We start from the raw sequence: 25,271 nt of genomic DNA, 5'->3' as shown, positions 1-25,271 counted from the left end.
ATATATATATATATATATATATATATATATATATATATATATATATATATATATATATATTGTAATAATTAATTAAATTAAAATAAATATAATTAAATGATTATAGATGTTATTAGTCAACCTATAAGCAATGTCAATATCAACTGTTGTAATATAAGGAGAACAAATTGCTTATGACATGACTCCTTTGAATCATTTTTGGATATCCAGTTTTAAACAGTCCTCAAAATCCTCTAATTAATTTGGTTTCAAAATTTGAATTGTTTAAAATTGAAAAGGTTACATTTTATTCCAATAGTCCACTTAGACAATATTAGAAAACTGTTAGATTAGGGTTAGTGTTAACAGAATAAGTTGCAAATTTATAGTCAGAAGAATGTCTGCTGAGTGACAATCAACATAAAATGTTAGCAGATAGCAATAAATAAACTGGTAGCAGACAGTCTACAAAATACCCTAATGACTTGTAGTTGACATGTAGTTAGTACAATGTCAAAAGTGAACTATCAAAATAAAATGTTACAAAAATGTATGAGACTTTTCAAATGTAAAAAGCCAAAGTTCCCCTTAGAAAGGAAAGTATTTTCCATGACAGCGTGCACAAACCGTGTGATTCTCTCCCACAGAGCATCAGAGTCCAGTAATAATTAGCCCTAAAAAAATGATGAGTGATCAAACAGCTGACGCATTCAGTAAGATGACACAGTGAAGGGGTGTGGTGTGAATCTGACAGAGATCTGATCAGTTTTATGCTGATGTTGAAAAGTGATGTGATTCTACGGGCTCTCCAGGGATCAGATATCTGGGGAGGAAAGGGGCATACTGACATTTTTGACGTGTGCGTTTGAGACAGAGCGTGTGTGTAAACCATTAGTGAGCAGTGCAGGCTGATTCACTCACTCTCATTTGAGGACATGATGTGTGTGTGACTTGTACCCCTGTCATGCTTAGTAGGGGAGTACTGGTTTAAACAACAGCAGAACGAGTGTGTGTGTGTGTGTGTGTGTGTGTGTGTGTGTGTGTGGATACACTGCTCTGCTGAACATTCAGGTTGTTTGAAGTGGAAAACAATTGGATTGGTCTGGGATCTCGTAGGGATTATTCATAGGCTTTGATGAGACACCAGTTTTAAACACACACACAACCATGTTCCATTACTCTATAAAGATTCAGTCCACTGAACGGCGAGTGTAGTGAGAACCCAAGTGCAGTTTATTTACAAACGTGATCCAAAATACAAACATAATCCGAGACTTGACTTGAACAGACTTGACATGAACAGACTTGACTTGGCATGGACAAACTAAGGGCGGCTCCAGACGCCCTAACCACACAGAACAAAACCCAAAAAGTCCAGGAGGGTGGTGGAGCGGAGGCGGAACAGGGGAGGGTGGAGGCCAGGCCCATGCAAGGGAACAGGGTCAGAATCAAAAAACAGTGGTGGGCCTGGGCCGTGGAGCAGAGGGTAAGATCATGGGCCATGGTGCAGTGGCAGACAGTAATACACTGGAGGACCTGGGCCGTGGAGCAGTGACAGACAATGGAGCAGAGGAGGGCGTGGGCCATGAAGCAGTGGCAGACAGTGGACCAATGGAGGACCTGGACCATGGATAAGATCCAGAGGAGCATGGAGCCATGGTGGAGCCGACAGAGCAGGGACATCTGAGGATCAGATAAGAACAACCCTGGGGAAAATGTAGAAAAAACATTGTCTCCCTTTCAAATCAAGTGTGTGAACTGGTTGGAAGTGAAAAAAAGAGGCTAAATTGATATTTGAATTTAAATGGCAGGAAGACGAATTTACTGAATTGTCATTCAAAGAAATTCACAATTCACAAAACAGAAGAATATTAGACCACCACATCAATGAAAAAATATTGTGAACCTGCTTTGTTCTCTGTTATGGAGTGTTAAAATAAACACTCAAAGTATAGACTAAATTATTTTTGACCCTGTTAATAATTGCTTATTTAATCTGAGAGAAATTCAGAGGAGAGTTAAAAATAAATAATATTTATATATATATATATATATATATATATATATATATATATATATATATATATATATATATATATATATATATATATATATTGTAATAATTAATTAAATTAAAATAAATATAATTAAATGATTATAGATGTTATTAGTCAACCTATAAGCAATGTCAATATCAACTGTTGTAATATAAGGAGAACAAATTGCTTATGACATGACTCCTTTGAATCATTTTTGGATATCCAGTTTTAAACAGTCCTCAAAATCCTCTAATTAATTTGGTTTCAAAATTTGAATTGTTTAAAATTGAAAAGGTTACATTTTATTCCAATAGTCCACTTAGACAATATTAGAAAACTGTTAGATTAGGGTTAGTGTTAACAGAATAAGTTGCAAATTTATAGTCAGAAGAATGTCTGCTGAGTGACAATCAACATAAAATGTTAGCAGATAGCAATAAATAAACTGGTAGCAGACAGTCTACAAAATACCCTAATGACTTGTAGTTGACATGTAGTTAGTACAATGTCAAAAGTGAACTATCAAAATAAAATGTTACAAAAATGTATGAGACTTTTCAAATGTAAAAAGCCAAAGTTCCCCTTAGAAAGGAAAGTATTTTCCATGACAGCGTGCACAAACCGTGTGATTCTCTCCCACAGAGCATCAGAGTCCAGTAATAATTAGCCCTAAAAAAATGATGAGTGATCAAACAGCTGACGCATTCAGTAAGATGACACAGTGAAGGGGTGTGGTGTGAATCTGACAGAGATCTGATCAGTTTTATGCTGATGTTGAAAAGTGATGTGATTCTACGGGCTCTCCAGGGATCAGATATCTGGGGAGGAAAGGGGCATACTGACATTTTTGACGTGTGCGTTTGAGACAGAGCGTGTGTGTAAACCATTAGTGAGCAGTGCAGGCTGATTCACTCACTCTCATTTGAGGACATGATGTGTGTGTGACTTGTACCCCTGTCATGCTTAGTAGGGGAGTACTGGTTTAAACAACAGCAGAACGAGTGTGTGTGTGTGTGTGTGTGTGGATACACTGCTCTGCTGAACATTCAGGTTGTTTGAAGTGGAAAACAATTGGATTGGTCTGGGATCTCGTAGGGATTATTCATAGGCTTTGATGAGACACCAGTTTTAAACACACACACAACCATGTTCCATTACTCTATAAAGATTCAGTCCACTGAACGGCGAGTGTAGTGAGAACCCAAGTGCAGTTTATTTACAAACGTGATCCAAAATACAAACATAATCCGAGACTTGACTTGAACAGACTTGACATGAACAGACTTGACTTGGCATGGACAAACTAAGGGCGGCTCCAGACGCCCTAACCACACAGAACAAAACCCAAAAAGTCCAGGAGGGTGGTGGAGCGGAGGCGGAACAGGGGGAGGGGTGGAGGGCCAGGCCCATGCAAGGGAACAGGGTCAGAATCAAAAAACAGTGGTGGGCCTGGGCCGTGGAGCAGAGGGTAAGATCATGGGCCATGGTGCAGTGGCAGACAGTAATACACTGGAGGACCTGGGCCGTGGAGCAGTGACAGACAATGGAGCAGAGGAGGGCGTGGGCCATGAAGCAGTGGCAGACAGTGGACCAATGGAGGACCTGGACCATGGATAAGATCCAGAGGAGCATGGAGCCATGGTGGAGCCGACAGAGCAGGGAGCCATGGTGGAGCCGACAGAGCAGGGAGCCATGGTGGAGCCGACAGAGCAGGGAGCCATGGTGGAGCAGGCAGAGCAAGAAGCCATGGCGGAGGAGAGACATGAACAGACCACTTGACGCTGACAGAGCAGGTAGAGAGTTCTTGAGTAGCCTCCTTGGCCGTGACCTGTGGCACAAAAAAAACCACAACTTGACCCCAAAGATCTAGTTAATTACAGACCGATCTCAAATCTCCCTTTTCTGTCAAAGATACTAGAAAAGGTAGTATCCTCACAATTATATTCCTTCCTAGAGAAAAATGATATCTGTGAGGAATTCCAGTCAGGATTTAGATCGTATCATAGTACTGAGACTGCTCTCATTAGAGTTACAAATGACCTGCTTCTATCATCTGATCGTGGTTTTATCTCCTTATTAGTTCTACTGGATCTTAGCGCTGCGTTCGACACTATCGACCACAACATTCTTTTGAATAGACTAGAAAACTTTGTTGGCATTAGTGGAAGTGCCTTAGCATGGTTCAAATCGTACTTATCTGACCGCCATCAGTTCGTAGCAGTGAATGAAGAGGTATCATATCGATCACAAGTGCAGTATGGAGTACCTCAAGGCTCAGTACTAGGGCCGTTACTTTTCACGCTTTATATGTTACCCTTGGGAGATATTATCAGGAGACATGGTGTTAGCTTTCACTGTTATGCTGATGATACTCAGCTCTATATTTCTTCGCGGCCCGGTGAAACACACCAAATTGAGAAACTAACGGAATGCATAGTCGATATAAAAAAACTGGATGACGAATAATTTTTTACTGCTAAATTCTGAAAAAACAGAGGTGTTAATTATCGGACCTAAAAACCCCACATGTAATAACCTAGAACATTATCTAACACTTGACGGCTGCTCTGTCAATTCTTCTTCATCAGTCAGGAACCTAGGTGTGCTGTTCGATAGCAATCTGTCATTTGAAAGCCATGTTTCTAGCATCTGTAAAACTGCATTTTTCATCTCAAAAGCATAACTAAATTGCGACCAATGCTCTCAACGTCAAATGCAGAAATGTTAATTCATGCGTTTATGACCTCAAGGTTAGACTATTGTAATGCTTTATTAGGTGGTTGTTCTGCACGCTTGATCAACAAACTACAGTTAGTCCAAAATGCAGCAGCTAGAGTCCTTACTAGAACCAGGAAATATGACCATATTAGCCCGGTTCTGTCAACACTGCACTGGCTCCCTATCAAGCATCGGATAGATTTTAAAATCTTGTTAATTACTTATAAAGCCCTGAATGGTTTAGCTCCTCAGTACTTGAGCGAGCTCTTATCGCATTATAGTCCTCCACGTCCGCTGCGTTCTCAAAACTCTGGCCGTTTGATAATACCTAGAATATCAAAATCGACTGCGGGCGGCAGATCCTATTCCTATTTAGCACCCAAACTCTGGAACAGTCTACCTAACACTGTTCGGGAGGCAGACACACTCTGTCAGTTTAAATCTAGATTAAAGACCCATCTCTTTAGCCTGGCTTACACATAACACATTAATACGCTTCTATTATTCAAATCCGTTAAAGGATTGTTAGGCTGCATTAATTAGATCAACCGGAACCGGGAACACTCCCCATAACACACAATGTACTCGTTACATCGTAAGTTGAATGGCATCTACGCTAATATTTGTCTGTTTCTTTCCTAGTCTGTTTCTCAGTCCGTATCCGATCAGATGGTGGATCAGCACCAAGAGATGATGTCTACAGCCCTGATCGTCAGCGGAGACCAGGACACCCAGATGACCCCCAGAGATATATCCCCAGATATATCAACCAAAAATAAAATACCTAACTACATAATACTACTATTGTTAGAAATTGCAACAAAATTAAAATAGAAATATAAACTTTTGAACTGCGGGTTTCGTCTGGTCAGAGGAGAACTGGCCCCCCGACTGAGCATGGTTTCTCCCAAGGTTTTTTTCTCCATTCTGTCACCGAGGGAGTTTTGGTTCCTTGCCGCTGTCGCCTCTGGCTTGCTCAGTTGGGGACACTTAATTTCTAGCGATTATCGCCGATTTGATTGCACAGATACTATTTAAACTAAACTGAGCTAGACAATGACAACTCTGAATTCAATAATGAAATGCCTTTAACTGAAAATTGAGTGTTTAATCTTATCATTATACATTACTAACACTCTATCCTCCAATTTGATACTGTTAAGTGCTTTGACACAATCTGTATTGTAAAAGCGCTATATAAATAAAGGTGACTTGACTTGACTTGACTTTGTGAACGGCCTCCGTGGCCGTGACAGGACAGACAGTGAGTTCATGACCAGCCTCCATGGCCGTGACAGGACAGACAGTGAGTTCATGAGCAGCCTCCGTGGCCGTGACAGGACAGACAGTGAGTTCATGAGCGGCCTCCGTGGCCATGGTATGACAGACAGTGAGTTCAAAAGTGGGCGCCACCACCTCGGGAGGTTCTGCAGCGGAAGCCGCCACCTCTGGTGGTTCTGCAGTGGACGCCGCCTCCTCTGGAGTTTCTGCAGCAGAAGCCGCCACCTTTGGAGGCACTGGAGTGGATACATGGACAGGAGAGGACTTAGGAGCAAATTCACAGACAGGAGAGGCCTCTGGAGCAGACTCGTGGACAGGAGAGGCCTCAGGAGCAGACTCAGCACATGCTCAAAATGGCAACCGCCATTACAAGAAGGGCAGCAGAGGGTGGCAGGATTTCTAAGATGGCTTGGCTTGAGAGTGCTGACGTCACCAGGATGCCTGCAGCTCTCACCGACATCAGTGGTAAGTCCATCACGCTTTTCAGTCTTCGCCCAAGCTCCGCAGGTACTATAGCCCCCCCCCCAAAATCCTTAGGGGAAATCTTGGTGACAGTCGTGACGTGACGAGGCTGGCGGCCATCTTGGCCGGGGACTCAGGAAGATCAGCTGAGATGTAACGAGACTCTAGAATGGTGGCCATTTTGCGAAGAGACTCTTGAGTGGCGGCCATATTACAACGAAGACATGATGTTAGACTCTGGATTGGCAGACATGATGTGATCAGGCTGTGACTTGGTAGACATGACATGAATAAACTTTGACTTAACTGGCATGATGTGAGCAGGTCCTGGAGTAGTAGACATGATGTTAGCAGGCCTTGGCGTAGCAGGCGTGACGTTAGCAGGCGTGACGTTAGCAAGCTCTGGCATAGCAGACATGACATGAGCAGGCTTTGGCTTGGAAGACATGAGTAGACTCTGACGTGACGTGAATAGTTCCAGACATGACGGTTAGAACGTGAAATTGCTCCATTTTAGCAGTCATAACCTGAGGAGACTTAGGTGAAGTGCCGTGTTGCTCCTCCACGACACCCACAGTAAATGGTGAACCAGCCAGAAAAAGAGCATGGTCAATATATTCTTCTAGGGTGGCAGAGCATGTGTTGCCTGGCATCAGATCATATAAACAGTCTTTAAGTCCGTTTTAAAAAATTCCCTTAAGGGCAACATCATTAAAAGCCAACAAATGGCACAGTCCACAAAAGTCCTGAACATATTCCTCAATGACCTGATCACCTTGACGAAGGTGGAGGAGACGAACAACTGCTAGGTTCATTTTTATGGTCGTGTATTCTGTAAAGATGCATTCCACTGAACGGCGAGCGTAGTGAGAACCCAAGTGCAGTTTATTTACAAACGTGATCCAAAATACAAACATAATCCGAGACTTCACTTGAACAGACTTGACTTGGCATGGACAAACTAGACTCACCGACAGCAAGTTACAACATCAATACATGACCCGGAACAAAGGCAACGACATGGCTACTTATAGCAAACAAAGAGGGTCACATGACATGAACAAACAGATGGGAAAGAAGACACATGACCTGGACAACCAATCAGAACATGACACAATGAACAAGAGAACCAATAGCATGAATACATGAGGGCAAGGGAAGCATGACTCAAACAAAATAAAACTAAACTACTAAACTGACTAAACTCCAAAATAAAAGACATGGAAACATGAACATAAAACAGAACCCAAAACCCCACGTTACATACTCATACTTACACACACTGACCATATTTTCTGACTACAGATTTTATGCAACATAAACAGTCAAATTACACTGACTGTGAATGAATGGCAAGAATGGCAAAAATGGAGAAGGTGATTTGAATAAATAAGAATTATCAGTCACACTTTAGTTTGGGAACTAGTTCTCACTATTAACTAACTATTAGCTATGACTTTTGCTTCAATAAACTCCTAATTGGTTGCTTATTAATAGTTAGTAAGGTGGTTGTTAAGTTTAGGTATTGGATAGAATTGAGAGATCTAAAATATGGTCATGCAGAATATGTGCTTTATAAGTACTAATAAACAGCCAATATGTGTAACAGTTTGGGTCGGACACAATGGTAAGTGGTAATATGTGAGTATATTTATTGAGATGAAGCAGATGACTGGAGTGGAGAATCAACGTGCAGAGGTAAGTAATAGTATTCAATGAGGAGATCCAATTGGTGAGGAGGTCGATGGTAATATCTTTCTTTCCACAGGAATAGTCGCGATGATGAGAAGGGGAAATCTTCTGAGACGTACTGGGAGCCGAGACAAACAATCTGGGAGGAGAGGAGGACACTAGGAGCAGAAACAGGAGGTAAGGCTCACAGAGGTAAGTTGTCAGCGAATGTAATACTCAACACTATAGTAGCGGAGAGCAGAGTCCACGTAGAAGTTACGAGATCGGACAACTGAGTGCTTGATGTGATGGTTTATATATTGGCGTTGATGACTGATGTGATAGGGTGCAGGTGAGCGTGATTAGTAATCTGGTGATGTGGATCGCTGTTATTGGTGGGGTGTAGGGCCTGACTGATCTGTGACAATATGCTAGTAATATGCATGATAATAATCAACTAGTTAATAGAGAGAGTTGGTCCCTAAACTAAAGTGTTACCAAATTTAAATTTTTCAGAAACGTCAGTTTACTATAAAAGCTTGACAGCCTGTACATTCAGTTTGCACTTATTTCCAAAATAAGTTAATACTATGCTAAAGTATATATATATATATATATATATATATATATTCACATATCCTTATATTTCTGTAAAAAGCAACATGTTTAATGAGCAAACATTTGCAATTCATTATTATCGAACTGGTCCCACTGTATATTAGGTTCCTTTAACCTAGTACTTCCGTAAATAAATAAATAAATAATACTTAGGTACAACGTAGCTCTCGTGTTCATGTTGTATTGCAAAACTCTTTTGCTGCTATTGAGGTAGGATATGGTTAATGTTAGGAACAGGTTTGGTGGTCTGGTCTGGTCAGTTTAGGTTAGGTTTAGGTTAAGGTATAAGGGTAGGGTCAATGGTGTAATTATGGATGTAACTATAGAAATTAAATACATATGTATCTACACAAAGGTTTTTTTTTTTTGTTTTGTTTTTTTAAATATAAGTACAATGTAAAAACATGCATGTACACAATAAGTGCATTGTATCAAAGAGGATTAATTTGAATGTAAGTACATAGTAAGTACATGGGCCCATAAAACGTGTGTGTGTGTGTGTGTGTGTGTGTGTGTGTGTGTGGTGGCACGAATGACACCCTTTCTCACACTATAACAACCCCTGTTCACCAAATTACACTTCACCCCATCAAACGCACCATCTGTTAATCACGCTAATAGAACAAAAAAGAGTATGCAAGTATCCAATCAGTGTGAACCCACACCTTTTGTCTCTCTAGCTATGTTCAGAATAGCGTGTATAATGTCCACGATATGCAGATTTTATAAAATTATTAACTGTACAGTATACAGAATACCATATCACAATAAAATGCACACTACTTATCTTCATTTCCAGCACGATGGATGAACTGGAAGTCATAATATCTTTATATTTGATCGGGCTGCCAATGGTTTTGAAATGTTTACCATTGCTAAATGCATTCTTATTTTTTAAAGGATAGTATACAGTGTATACTGCACAGTATGCACAGTATTTAAGAAGTCTTCTAATTCCCAAGATTCAGTGCTATTTGAGGCAGATCTTCCTCATGGTAAATTCCCTGTGGACCCCCTGGAGCCGTCGTATGTATTAACAAACTTATTTTTTGTGTGACTGCGATCGATCCTTCTCCTTAATTGATATTCACAATACTAATCTTCACTTATAAATCTGTGCAGCTATTGATCACATAAAATGATATACAGCCCCCACCCCAAACAAATGTGCCAAATAAGCATTATTGCGATGTTAAGAAAACATCATTTAATGCTCATATTGTGATAGTAATTATATTACCGCAGTCAAGCAGGAGGCTTTCTGAGACATAATCAACGTTATAAACACAAGTTATAGTATTAGAGTGATTCCTCTGGGAATCCAGAGTGAGAGGCAGAGGACGGCATGGCTGCTTGCCCAGAATTAAGCACTGTTTCCACAGCAGGGTGCACGGCGTTAACCCCTAACCACCACATTTGTGCTGGTGCTCGGCCAACAAAGGGCTGTCAAGAGTGAAGTCATTAACCTTATGATGCTCCTGCCGATGGCTCTTAGACTGGTGGAGAGGAGAGGTCGAGGGTCATAGAGGTATTGAGATGGAGAATATGGAACAGACTTGCATTAGGTGTAAAAGTGATACATTACCACAAAAAAGGAAAGGAAATAATGAGCGTGAAAGAGCTCTGGGGGAAACTTGGAAGAGCAGGAACTAAACTAACTAAAAGCAGTGGTGCTACCAACTTAACTACTGTGACAGTGGCTCTGTTCTTTTCAGATTAGCAACCAAGGCTTATTGGAAATGCATGCTTGTGGCGACGTTTCTACAACACTGATATTATGTACTTTACTGCACATTTTGTGATAGTTTCAAAGTGAAATGTCCAGTGAGTGGCACTAAAACATGCATTAAATATATGAACGTAGCCATGTTTTTATTACATTGGTACAGGCATGTATTTCTGTGTTTTTATTACGTTGCTTCAGGTACATATTGTGACAGTTCAGAATTCAAATGTCCGTTGAGTGTCACAAAAAAAAAAAAGAATGCTCTATCATGTTGGAAATTTAAAAAATCCCTACACCAAACCCGACCCTTCACCTACCTGATAGTGCTAATGAATGCAAAAGTGATATAAAAACACATCCACTGATGCAACCCTGCTCTTTTAACCTCCTTATATGTGGGTTTCAGCTGTTTTGTCATACCGTAGTTTAACAGGATTCATACCATAGTCATTCACCTCACAAGTGCAACGCCGTATCGGGTGAGCTACTGAGCAAACCTAGTATGTTAGAAAGCCCACACATTTGACACTGGATATGTGACGCTAACGTTCCAAAGTAACGTTTCAAATCTTGCAGCAATTGCAGTTACAATTGTTTTGAAGTCATAACAGTCATAAAAGAATTGTGGGAAAATGTGTCTTTCTTAATCAAAACTATGGCCCCCGTAAATCATACTTTGTGTAAAAAGGAGTAAACGTTGTTGTTTTACTGCCTCTAGTGTTTATTTCAACTGGAAACTTCCATAGTGAAGAGAAGCCAACGTAAGATAAAAACACATTTGCTGAAACAACCCAGTGGTGTTTTTACCCACCATGCAAGGCATGCAATTGAGTGGGGCCCCGCAATTTTTTTGCTTAAGGCCCCGCATAACGTAACCCGCCCCTGAAACAACCATGCCATTTTAGTGTGCTTCTACAAGTCTTTGAGCTTTTTTATTAAGTGTCATGACTAGAGCATGCAATGCTGTACCAGGTGAGATGCCAAGCAAGTTTACCACATCAGAAAAGCCATACATATGGAGCTGGTTATGTGCTGCAAACATGAAAATCTATTAGTTTACAAATACTGCATTATGTTAAAAGTGTTGAGGTCATAACATAGTATTGAGAAAGAAACCACACGAACATAAATCTCTAGTAATTGATATCCTGCCCCTGCAATCCAAGTCTGTGTGAAAAGGAATAAAATGTATTGATGTTTTACTGCCACCAGTGTTCATAAGGAAACTGCAGTGTATTGTATGTATAGGTAAGTTTTACAAAAATGCAGGTAGAGCTATGTTTTTTCCAATGAGAAGTTGACTTTTTAAAGATAGCATTACTGCAGTTTGTCTACTACCAGTGATGAGCAGCTTATAACTTGGCGAGTAGTTTTTCCAACACTTGAAAGGAGTGACCCATGCTGGTCAAGGTTGGTCTATGCTTGTCTAGTTGGTGGACCAGCATAGCTGGGCAGTTCACCAGTTGTTGTTGTTTTTTTTTTGTTTTTTTTTTTTCTGATTGACCAAATATATCTTGTTGAATAAGCTAGTCAAGAAGCCTTGATGAAATACCAGAGCATAATCATTCCATGGACCAGCAAGAAATGCGGTATTGCCAAGGGGTTATTTTCTGTATTCTGTAGCTTTTTCCAAGAGTTTGTCCGGGCCTGTGCATAACCAAAAAAGTACAACAAGAACAGTTCTGAGATGAGAACTGCAGACGTATCAAAGGATTGTACTGTATTGTCAGGTATGCACTGTACATCCTGTGGGCACAAAAGCCCAAAGCTCGAAACTCAAGAGCCATTTCAGTGAGTCATGCACTCACTAAATGCTTTTAAAAGCCTGGACTGCCAGTGGAAATCGTGCCCCCTGGAGCTGTAAGACCCTCTATAAGACAGCAGAGTTGGCCAATTATAGCCCAGTTAGGCTTCTCTCAGTCATTGGGATTGGTTGTAAATGCACCAGGAATTTTTGACCAAGCTCAAATGAGCTTAAAGTGACAGTTTTGAGTGAATTCTTCTTACCAGCAATTCAACCTAAAAAGGGACACAGACTTTTAAAACAATGTTTTGCATGTACGCTGAGGGTCATCTTGGATATGCGTGGGGGAGAAAAGCAGGCTGTATTTTTCTGTGTGTCTCTGTGTGTGTGTGTGTGTGTGAGCAAAGAGAGAGAGAGAGAGAGAGAGAGATTCTTCAGCTGTGATGTGGCTCATGTGACTAATAGGGGAGGCAGACAGAAATAAAGCAGCTCAGAGCAACTGGCCCTTTAATAAAAACCAGAAAGAAGCAAGTATAGAGACAACATGAAACAAATTATCTCCTCAACTGTAACGCAATGAAACACACAACCCAATCAGACAAACATGATAAAGCTCTCAAAGTTTAAGGATACCAATGCACATTGAAGGTGCAATTAATTGGACTTTCAAGTGCCAGATTACAAGGGTCTAATTGTTTATGTTTGTTTGTGTGTTCCATTTTCCATCTCCCGTTCATCGGCTACACACGGAGGGGGACATTAGCTAAAAATGAGCTAATATCCGATAATGTCATTTGTGACCCTGGACCACAAAACCAGTCATAAGTGTCTATTTTTTCGAAATTGATATTTCTACATAATCTGAAAGCTGAATAAATAAGCTTTCTATTCATGTATGGTTTGTTAGGATAGGACAATATTTGGCTGAGACACAACTATTTGAAAATCTGGAATCTGAGAGAAAATCGCCTTTAAATTTGTCAAAATGAAGTTCTTAGCAATGCATATTACTGATCAAAAATTAAGTTTGGTATATTTATGGTAGGAAATTCACTAAATATATTCATGAAACATGTACTTTACTTGATATCCTAATGATTTTTGGCATAAAAGAAAAATGGAGCACATTTTAAATGTAATTCTATTCCTTTCTTCGGTGGCCGAGAGAGCTCAACGCGCTGCAACTTCAGAAAACACATGCAAATAGAAAAGCACCAGCAAATCAAGAAAACATCTTCATCAATTTGACAGCAGGTGCTGCAAATGCTCACAACACAACCAAATGAAGAATTTTATGTGCTGCATGTTTCTTTGTTTGGTTGTGTTGTGAGTATTTGTAGTGTATTTCTTTATTTGTTTGTGTTGTGAGCATTTGCAGTGCGTGTGATGTCAAATTGATGAAGTTGTTTTCTTAATTTGCAGGTGTTTTTTTTTTCTATTTGCAGCGTGTTGAGCTCTCTCGGCCACCATTTATATCTGCCATCTTTATTTTTTTTCTACAATTTCTTTAAATATATATTAATTAATTAAAATGATATAACTAAATGCATGTAAACACACATATATATATATATATATATATATATATACATATATATATATATATATATATACATACATATATATATATATATATATATATATATATATACATATATATATATATATATATATATATACATACATATATATATATATATATATATATATATATTACTACTATATATTACTACTATTTATTACCACTATTACTGCTGAAATTAAAGTATCAGAATCAGTTAATCAAAATGCCAAATGTGCACAATTTCAATGAATTTTGCAGCTAGTTTGTGGATAGTTAGTAAATAAACATATTTTCGCACAAAAAACAGCAAAACTTATGAACACTTATCCTATGTCTTCTTATAGTTATCTAACTCCACTTTGTCCTCGCTAGCTTGCTGGCAAGTTAACTTTAACTTTTAAGGTTTTATACTGTATCTTTTAATTAGGGGTGTCAACGTTAACGCGTTAACGCATGCAATTAATCTAAAAAAAATTTAACGCAAATTAATCGTTTGATAAAGTTTGACCCCAACTTCTTGCTGTCATTGCAGCGCGGAAGTTTATCGAGCCGCACAAGTGGGCTATTTTGAATATTATTTTGGGCTATTTTTGGGGCTACTTTTATAATGTACCACGGCTGCCCAAGGTGTATATAGACAAATAAAAATTAAAATAGATCCTTTTACTAATGTGTATTATACTTAGAATGTATCCCTGGCAACTTAAGAACGGAGAGGCGGTTGTAATATCAAACAACGTGAGTTTCAGCAGAGCAGCAGAAATAAACATGGCAACAGCCACTATAGATTATATAAGATAATAAACACAAAATTACGATAGGATATTCGTATGTGATTTTCTTGAATTGAATGTGTACATCTGAAATGCTAATTTGTGCAGCGATATAAAAGGCTATAAATAGCATATTTTAACAACAGTAAACGACCAAATTCCACATGTGATCGTAAAAGGAAGTTATTATTTTAATCTATTGACTACTACGCTCACTACTTTTAACTGAACCCTTCAGGTGACTAGCCTGTGGTGCAGTGTTGACCAAAGTTCTTCACAATATTCTAGAGAAACATTTCATTGACAGCTCGCTGGGCAGAAATCCAGACACCCTCAAAGGATTTGAGGAGAGACAAACTGACCTTAGAGCATATTGTGCTAAACAGTGGTAAAAAGAATTTCTCAGACACTTTGTTTTCCTTTATTTGAAATAATTAGAAAAAACATATTTCTCTTGTGACTTTTTTGGTAGTGTGATTTATTTACTCTTGAGTGATGTTCAAAATACATTTTTACAGCATATCTAAGCATAAAAACACAAACTCCTTTTATGTTATTACAATGTTGTTTATTGAGTACATGCTGAAGGTCAGAGCCCTTAATCCCTGCCTATACACACCTCATACACAGGTGGTAAAGGACGTTCTTCAAGCAAACTTCATGCAAGCTAAACAGGCATCACACCTACAGTGGAGGCCTGAGAAGATGAGGACAGTCAAATGGAGCTATTACAATAAGCAGCTGCTTGTCTGCAGGATACCAAGGTGCCCCTCTGGGTCGGGGCATGAACAGATGAGGGTGAGGGCTAAAGTTGCACCCCCTGCCCATGCACCTCCACCACCCAAGCCCTCGCCCTCCTTCTTTTCTCTCATTTTACTACCTTAATAAAGACATTGAGCACTGTGAGTAGAGGGTTGAAAGTTTGAGTCATCTTTTATCTGAAGGGCAAATCACTACAATGTAAGACACAAAGCGAAATATATACCACGAGGCATTCATTTTTCATCAAGAGAGAAATGCATGATAATCATTTTCTCTATATTCTGAAATAAAGATTTTATATATATATATATATATATATATATATTAATTGAAATGGGAATGGATTGGTAAGGTAGTTGGTAGGATATTGAGGATCCGTGTGTTGAACAAAGCAGCAGTGATAAAATATTTTAGCTGTTCATTGTGGATTTTTTTTTCTTCAGCTCTTTGATATTATTTGCACTTTTTAGGCTACAAAGTGGGAAAAACTAGCCCATTTTAATCAATGCTGAATGCTGATCTGTCAAATTGTGCCTCTCGTTGGATAGATGGACGTACTATTAATTTCAGGTCATGAACTAAAATTGCCTTGATTTTTTGACATATAAGTGGTCATTGTGCTATAAAAACATCCTGTAAGTTTCAGAACTCAAAATTTTCTTGTTAGTCTAAAAACAACTTATATTGAAGCCAGTCTGCCAAACTGACAGCTTGTAGAATGTACAACTCTATGATGTAATAGTGTGGCTAAGCACCGCCTCCACAAAAGATGATCAACACCTGCTTCTACATAGCCGTCTGTTTAGCCCCGCCCACCAATTCTATATCGCTGCCTGTTTAGCCTCGCCAACCCATTCGCACATGTAGTGTAAATAACGAGAGGCGAACGCGCAGGTCTACACAGAAGCAAACGATAAAGATGCTTTGAAGACAACAAGATGCTGTGCAGTGCCAAGTTGTGGAACAACAGGGTTTGCGTTGCCTTCCTTCTGATCCCAACATTAGGAAAGAGTGGATGAACCTCATTTTTAATGAAGATCCAGACTACGTCAGTAAGAACTTGGTCCTTTGTTCACTTCATTTTACTGCGGATTCGTACAATTCGTAGAATTTTCAGAAATATTAAAACTAAAATATGATGCTTTGCAACTATATTGGATCTGACAGTAATGTCGCAAAACACAAGTGTGAGTAACTGTTTTCATTACGTGATCACTATTGCTTTGTCTTATTACAGATAGTTTGATATGAGTATTTATGCAATTTTAACCTAAATCACAGAAGAATGTACACTGTCAAACACACACAACTATCAGCCAATCATAGCAGTGAGTGTTTACTTCCGAGTCAACAATCCACCAGGCCTATTCAAACAGAGCGTTCTGATGAGGGGGGTCAAAAACTAGACAGAAAATGGCCTATTACTTCTAAATTCTGAAGAATCTTGATAACATTATAAGTGGACCTCAGAGAACAGTACAAAATAAAAACAAAGGTAGTTCATGACCCCTATAAACATTATTTTATCAAATGGTACAGATAACTTCAGCTGATCATAAAACAGGGTGGAATGCCAGTTTACTTCCTGATAACTTGATTGTGATTCTGTAAGATTCTTAGTTTTGGAAATTGCTGATCAAGAACGAAGTGTTCAAAAAGCAGCTGGTGTCATAACTGTGGGAATCAAGACAGATGTCAGAATCTGTGGTCAATCAGAAACTGTGGCCTTGAGTGTGTGCTTTTCTGAGAAACTCTTTTCCAAAACAGCCAGTTGAGAAGAATCTACACATTGAGACCCAAATAGACGTGGATAGATGCTCACTTAGTTACTGTAAGTCCTGCCCACTCTCGTGAGAAATAGCACACAGTAGGGTCAGCTAAAAATAGCTCTTGAGCAGTCATGCTAAGGAAGGTAAAGAGACATAGGCGTAATGTAGCCAATGCGTGTGTAAGATGTGGTGTGGAGAGTGTGTCTGATGTGTCACAACCACTCAGCAGAGCTTATGGGCAGAAGCAGACAGGAGGGGGTTCGAAATACAGAGAGGTCTGGATCCGTGCCACCATCCGCCTATGCCGCCCACTCTCACCCCCGCCTCATAAACTCGCACAAAAACAGGACTATCACATGACTGGGTAAATACCTTCTATCCCTTCATCATCGTTTATTCTCCCTTTCTCCCCCTGACCTGATTCAGGCACTGTTTTTGGGCTGCTAAGGCACGACTATGACTTCCTCCCACGATAGGAGGAAAACAAATCCAGATAGTGTGTGTATGTGTGCATTTAGCCCACAGATCCACCGCTCTCCTGGCCAGGGACTTTCCAGAGCAAAACCCCACTGAGCTGGAGTCAGCGGTTCAGACTGCGTGTCATGTGCAGATCACACAAAGGGCACCCTGGGGTGATAGAGCCAATCAGAGATTATAATGGGCCAGTCCATGGTACAACAGCATTAACTGTACTTAATACTGTATATGTCAGATTGGAGCCTGTAAATTAGGCAATAATGGTGTTGTACTGAAGGGAAAGATTGATGTACGTGAGAATCACCCACAAACTGAAATTCTGAGTGTGGCCCATTGCTTTCCATATGTTTTAATAAAAAATGTAAAACAGATAGCATTCATTCTTTAATTTCTTGAGACGTGTTGAGAGCCCTTTAGACAGGTTTCAGCATTACCCTGAGCACCAACACAGTTACGTGGACAAACGAAGGGGAGGAACTGGCAACACCTGCTCCACATAACTGGTAATCAAAGAAACACAGGAAAGGAACCATGGAGTCCCAGTAAGATAAGTGCCGACGTCATGCTGCCTTGCTCCCCTTCATCTGCCCCACTTACCACACACTGTAAATCCTCAGGGCACAACATATGGCCCACACACAAGCTTCAGGAATAAGTGGACCAGAGCACCTTCTCCTCTTTCACAAGGAAGCATCATAATTCTCTGTACCTTTCCTGTAATAATGTACTGTAGATGTGATGCCAACAATTGAGACAAGCTAAAGGGTGCAATACTGGCTAGTGTGGACCTCTGCTATGTGTGTGACCTAGTAGTTCTACACCTGGACGTATGTTTCAAGTGTTGCTCAGGGTCCAATTTATAAAACTACCCAATCTGGGGTGCGTTTCCCGAAAGCAACTATGGTTGCAAGTCCCGTCGTTACCAATAGAGTTGAACTAATGACTATAGTTAGCTAATTATGGTTTTGGGAAACGCACCCATGGTAAAATAGTGGCTTTTATCAGGGCAGCCTAAAGAGTAGCATGGATTACAAACTTCTGCATAACCTTACCATGATACCATCAAAAGAAGGTAAATATGAGAGATCATTAGCAAAGCCGTAGGCTATGATCACATAGCCAGCATTTGGGATTGATCACCATATTGCATTGTGGCTTTTCCCAGTGGGTCGGTCAACTTTTCTGCCATTGTAAGGCCATTTGGTCACACTTTATATTAGGTGGCCTTAACTACTATGTACTTACATCAAAAAATAAGTACAATGTATTTACTGTGTTCATATTGTATAGCAAAATACTTTCACGGCTATTGAGGTGGGATATGGGTAAGGTTAGAAACAGGTTTGGTGGTATGGGTAGGTTTAAGGGTGGGTTAAGGTGTAAGGGATGGGTCAACAGTGTAATTATGAATGTAATTACAGAAATGAATTACAGATGTAATTACATACATTAATTACATTAAAAATTTAAGTACAATGTAAAAACATGAATGTACACAATAAGTACATTGTATCAAGTGATTAATTTAAATGTAAGTACATAGTAGTTAAGGCCACCTAATATAAAGTGGGACCGGCCATTTTAAGGGTCTCACTTTATTTTAAGGTCCAGTTCTTGCTATTAACAAATCATTAACTACGACTTTTGCCTAAACCCCTAATTTGCTGCTTATTAATAGTTAATAAGGTAGTTGTTAAGTTTAGGTATTGGGTAGGATTAGGGATGCAGAATATGGCCATGCAGAATATGTGCTTTAAAAGTACTAATAAACAGCCAATATGTTAATAATAGGCATTCTATAAGCAATTACTTAATAGTGAGAATTGGTCCCTATAATAAAGTGTTACCATTTTAAACCACAGATGCTGCCATTTAGAGGCCATGTAGTTAATATTCTATAAAGCAGTTCTAGATACTTTACGTACTCCATCTCCAGTGGGTACTCCAACGTCAGATGGAGGGCATCCAGAAGCAGGAGTGTCAGGTTGTAACCTTCAGTCGCGTATATACGTCAATGTTCATGGACACCAATAACAGGCTCCCACTGCACATTTTCTGATAAAAACAGTCTCCTTCATTGTGTAGCCCCTGGGAGGGGTGAAAAAAAGTTCTAGCAGTAATTCCTCAGGATAACGTGGAAAGTATTCTAACCTTGGCTCACTTGCATCCTATTGCAGGTCACCTTGGAAATCCAGTGTTGAGCAAATTCGGGACCAGTTTCATAGGTCAGGACTTGGGGGAGTATGAAACTTTTATAGTCTGTGCGTAAAAACATCTGTACATATCTCAATACAATGGTTAAAAAGTGGTGGCCACGAAAGATCACATCTAGTATCCAGGTCCATCATTGCACAATACAAAACCTAAAGACTGTTCATGTTCATCATGTTCAAAAGTGAGTACAGGCACATACTTGTTTTATCTTATGATCTCGTCAATTTTCTGATTCCTAATGACAATTCTGAGTTTTAGCACAGTTGCTAGCACAGTTAACTGAAGGCTAAGCAGTTGAACCATGTAAATCTGACGAGCCTCGTAGTTCTAAAGGCTGGTGCTAAAAAACAAAGAGCACAAGACACTTTTTGATAACACTTTAAGGTCCCACTTAATATTAGGTGGCCTTAAGTACTGTGTACTTACAATTAAATTAATCATTTGGTACAATGCACTTATTGTGTACATACATGTTTTTACATTGTACTTATATTTTTAAAAACACCTATATGTAATTACATTTGTAATTAATTTCTGTAATTCTTTAGAATTACACCCTTAAACCTACCCATACCACCAAACCTGTCCCTAACCTCACCCGTATCCCACCTCAGTAGCAGCAGAAGTGTTTTGCAATACAATAGGGACCAATTCTCACCTTTAACTAGTTGCTTATTAGCATGCCTATTTTTAACATATTGGCTGTTTATTAGTACTTATAAAGCACATATTCTGCATGACCATATTCTACATCCCTAGTCCTACCCAATACCTAAACTTAACAACTACCTTACTAACTATTAATAAGCAGCAAATTAGGAGTTAATTGAGGCAAAAGTCATAGTTAATGGCTTGTTAATGGTGAGAATTGGACCTTAAAAAAAAGTGTGACCCACTTTTTTAGTACTTGACTGCAGTTTGACTTATTCCTATTTTGTTTTGCTTTACTAACCACTAATTTTTCATTTGTTGACATTTTGATCCATTGTAAGTGGTACATTTATTACAGGGAAAATCCCGCTGGATTTAAGTCACTTGCTCATGGGGAACAATAGTGATAGTTTATAGATCACTCTTTGCAGATCTGAACATTTAACCTTTACTCTTTTTATAGAGTTTGAGAGGTTCATTGCCACAGGTTCTGACCACACAAGTCTATAGTCATTTTCACTGTTTACTTTGGTGTTGACAGTTCAACTTTTCACAAAGACTGTTCACCCATTATTTGAATGCGCTACCACTTTGTTTCATGCTGGTTTATTATTGGTCTTATTACTTCAGGCAAACAGATAAATGAACAGTCTCCTCGTTGGTTTCTACTACTTTTGTGAAACCTGTTGGATGAGAGAATTGGACTATACATTTGTGGTTAGTGAGAGAGGTAGGGAGAATTATTAATCTGTCACCCTAAATAGCTTCCTGATGGACTGATGGACTCCAGAATCCCACATCACTGAGCCACCTGCTAACATCTCTCCCTGAAGCCAGCAGTCTCTGTTGAGTCTCCGCCTGTCTCTGTCTGTCAGCCTTGGTTCCCAGATGGACCAGTGTGGTCCAGTGTGACCACATCAGTGAACTAAGCATTAGGGGAAATAAAAAGAGTCAGCAAACTCAAGCCTTTTTTTATGAAGTATTCCCAACATCTGAGTGGGTTAAGTGACGAGAGCTACATACACAGCAGGACACACTTCTATTTGCCCCCCTCCAGGTGATGTGGGCTATGCGAAGGCAAACCCCTGTAACACCTGTAAAATGTGCAAACTCATTTCAGCTGAAAACCCCCAAAAAGATCCCAGCCGCTTCACATCAGGATACCATTTGACATGGAATATACCATAACACCGAGTCTGGCCAGGTGTGTTAGCTTTGCTGACTCTAGCCACCCACCTGCTTTCTAGACATTTGCAGTGTCGGCCTACATGATCTCATAGTAACCTAATACCGCTATGCCCAGTCATAGGCCTTCCTGCCAAGAAGAACTTGCACATAGAGCGTTTGAAGTGTCATGGCCATGGATGAAGTCATCTCTTTGAGTCAGCAAGGCAAAGATCATAACAATATTTTCTGTGAAAGCTTTTTATTACAGATGCTACCAATGCACTCTGTGGATATTAAATGGGTCCTATTATGCTTTTTCATGTTTTCAACTTTAGTTTGTGTGTAATGTTGCTGTTTGAGAATAAAAAAAAAAAAAAAATGTAGAAGGTTACTAATCCAATCTAAGTCCAATCTAAAGATATTCTCTTTAACAGAAAACATGTCAAGAACTACAACAAATTACAGATATTGTGAAGTCACAATGTCACTCATTTAAATAATTCCCATACATGGAATGTGCATAAAAGGGGATGAAGCCTTGTTGAGCTGTGCTAGAGAGGACGAAGAAGAAGAGCTGCTTTAGCTGCTCTTCATGGTGAAAAGACACTTTTTTTTCCCACCCCGGTTCCAAAAACCCTTTGTTTGGCCTTCATAAGGTGGACAAACTTATTATTAAACATGATAACCGCAATGTTTATCTGTGTGCTCCACATTTTACAGAGGACAGCAGTATGGCAAAGTTGACACGATTGTTAATATTTAGAGCTGAAGAAACTCATGGTTATGGTAAGGGGTGTGTCATTTCCCGAACACACTCTAAGCCAGGGGTGTCTCAGGGCCACAGTCCTGCAGAGTTTAGATTCAACCCTAATTAAACACACCTGATCCAACTTATCAAGTCCTTCAGGCTTATTTGAAAACTACATGTATTGGAGCAGGGTTAGAACAAAGCTCTGCAGGACTGCGGCCCTCCAGGAACTGAGTTTGACACCACTGCTCTAAGCGGTTCGCCAATCACAACTCACTAGGCCAGCCAACCAATCAAAGCACATATCGTACTTTGGACGGAGGGGCTTCAGCGAAACAGGAACTAAATGGCATGTTTGAAACAGACTGGGAGGAGAGGTGCGTTTTCAGAACAATCAAACATGAAAACCTATTCTAGTACTCACTAAAAATCGAATTAAGACTTTGTAAAAGGGAATAAATAGGACCCCTTTAATTAATATGTCGAAAGTTAGAGGTTTGGTTACTAAAAATGATGGGTCCATTATGGGTCTATACACAAACACTAACTAGTTTCAGTCTTAATGGAAAATTGTTAAGACAGATGTTTGTACTTCATGGCTCTTCCATACAAACCCACACACATAGTCTTTCACACATAATACACTCCAGAACTTTTTCTCAGTCTTCCTTGGTTTCGAGAAAAGTAAACTGTGCCTTACAGATACACTTTCTCAACCTTTTTTAGAGATACTACTAAAGGTCTCAATTAGTATACAGAAAGCATGGCCTATATTTTTTGGACGTTATCCATTTTGTATACAGGAAAATATTTGGCACGTCTCACTTTCCAGAGCTCCAGCCATAACATCTTCCTCCACCGAAGAACACTCGCAACAGGGCTTAGGAGAGTTGTGGAAAATAGTTTCTTACTTATCCAGGCTGTTCCTTGAATGGATTCGAGTTTCCTTCTGGCTACGGATTTTCCCCTGTGAGGAGACTCAGCCTCCTTGTCTGGACATATCTGAGAAAACCAAGGCCTTGTTTTCAATAGTTTCATGACATTGCATAAGAGATCATTTTATTTTGACAATTAGACTAGAAACCTCTGTTCGGCCCAGATGGCTCCATCTGATCTTTCCGTAGCAACGGAGCGTATTCCAAAACAAGTTGCTCACAACACGATTGAGCAAAGTGTGATTTATTGTGATATTTACAAATGTTTGTAATCATCTTTTACTAGTCAGTAAGTCAATAAGTTCAAGCCGGTTGTGTTGAGAATGCAAATTCTTCTCCAGACTGTCCTTCTTTTAGACTGGCTTAAAGGAATGATCCTAAATGTTTCAATCTTTGGTTTATCCTGATTTTAAGCTGGTCATGTTCAGAAGTTCTATAGTATAGACTACTTTAGTTGTCATGTGTTTTATGGAACCAAAATTACTATGTACAGTGGAGCCAAGTGAATGACTTCTGACCAACACGTTTTGATGACTACATTTGTAATGTAATCTCTCTCTCCATTTTTTTTCTTTCCCCAGACTTCTCTTCATAAATAAAGTCCTGTCCAATCACATTTTAGGATCTGTCAACTTTCAGAGGCTTTAGTAGACTACAGTAGCTCATAGTCACAACCAGGAACCTTCAATATGCAATGTTCAGTGTTTCGGATCCAAGACACACTCTAACATCAGGCAATGCTCTGTGTGGCCAAAAATTATATTTATTGAAACTGAACTGCAAAAATGTGTCATTCAGAAGTCGCTGTGGCATCATATGAGCTCAAATGACCACCCACGTTTACATAAGTGCCTATTCAACTGTACACTGTAAAACATTATCATGATTTTACCGGTAAAAGATTGTAAAACGTTAACGGTTCTCCTACTATATATGGTGAAAAACTGTAATGAACATATAATTTTAATGTCCAATTTTACGGTAAAATACAGTCTTTGGAATTTAAAATGAACGTATAATTTACAGTGAAAAAAACATAAATAGACATTCCCAATATTCCCTGTGTTACATTTCACATTTGATGTTTTTTTAATGGATAAAGTCTAAAAACACTGTATTCAGCACAAACTGGGCTACAATAATATGTGAGCAGCATGTACGTACGTGATTGTGTTTTTGAGAAAATGACGTTTATGCATGGTTAGAAAAAAACTAAAATTTTAAAGTAACTGAAATAAGGCCATAAAACACATACAGAACATTTGTTCACAAGACTTTTGAGAACTGGATCTTGTAGCCTAGAATATTTGCTTCAAAATGATCTGAAAATAATCTAACTCACTCATTCAGAGAAAACAATACATTGATTTAAATGTTCTAAGTCACTTTTTGAGTAGAAAGGGTCTATGCGAGAGGGCGTGAACTATCCTGGATAATGCTGTGACTCACACCTGAGAAGACAAAGGCCCGCATAATGAGCTGCATAATGAGCCATTGAGCCATTGAGGTATGTGACAGAGGGAATTGTATCAGTTATATCAGTTAATGAAATACATTTATAAAATGTAAATCTAAGTTAAATCCATAAAATCTAAAATGTTGCTAAAGTATTTTTTACGGTAAAATTCTGGCAACCACAGCTACCAGTCTTTTACCGTAACAGTGTGCTGTGATCTGTTTCTATACACAAAGGTTAGCCAATCAAAACAGTGGCCATTTACATATACAAGTATTAAAGGTGCAGTTACCTTTATTATATTGATAACAGAAAGGATACAAAATGATTTTAATAAATATGTAATAACATGAACCCTTTTAAGTGTTAATGCAGACATGAAGCTATGCAGAGGAGGTAGCTTTACAGGCCTGAGGCCAGGAAGTCTTTCTGGACCAACAATGATTCCAGGGGAAGTGGATCCAAGGATCCGACATTGGGCCTGAAAGGATTTAAAAGTGCTGCAACTTTTCTTTTA

The sequence above is a fragment of the Onychostoma macrolepis genome, chromosome 23 (assembly GCF_012432095.1).
Source record: "Onychostoma macrolepis isolate SWU-2019 chromosome 23, ASM1243209v1, whole genome shotgun sequence".
In the NCBI taxonomy this organism is placed as follows: Eukaryota; Metazoa; Chordata; class Actinopteri; order Cypriniformes; family Cyprinidae; genus Onychostoma; species Onychostoma macrolepis.
This window is presented reverse-complemented; position numbering follows the sequence as displayed.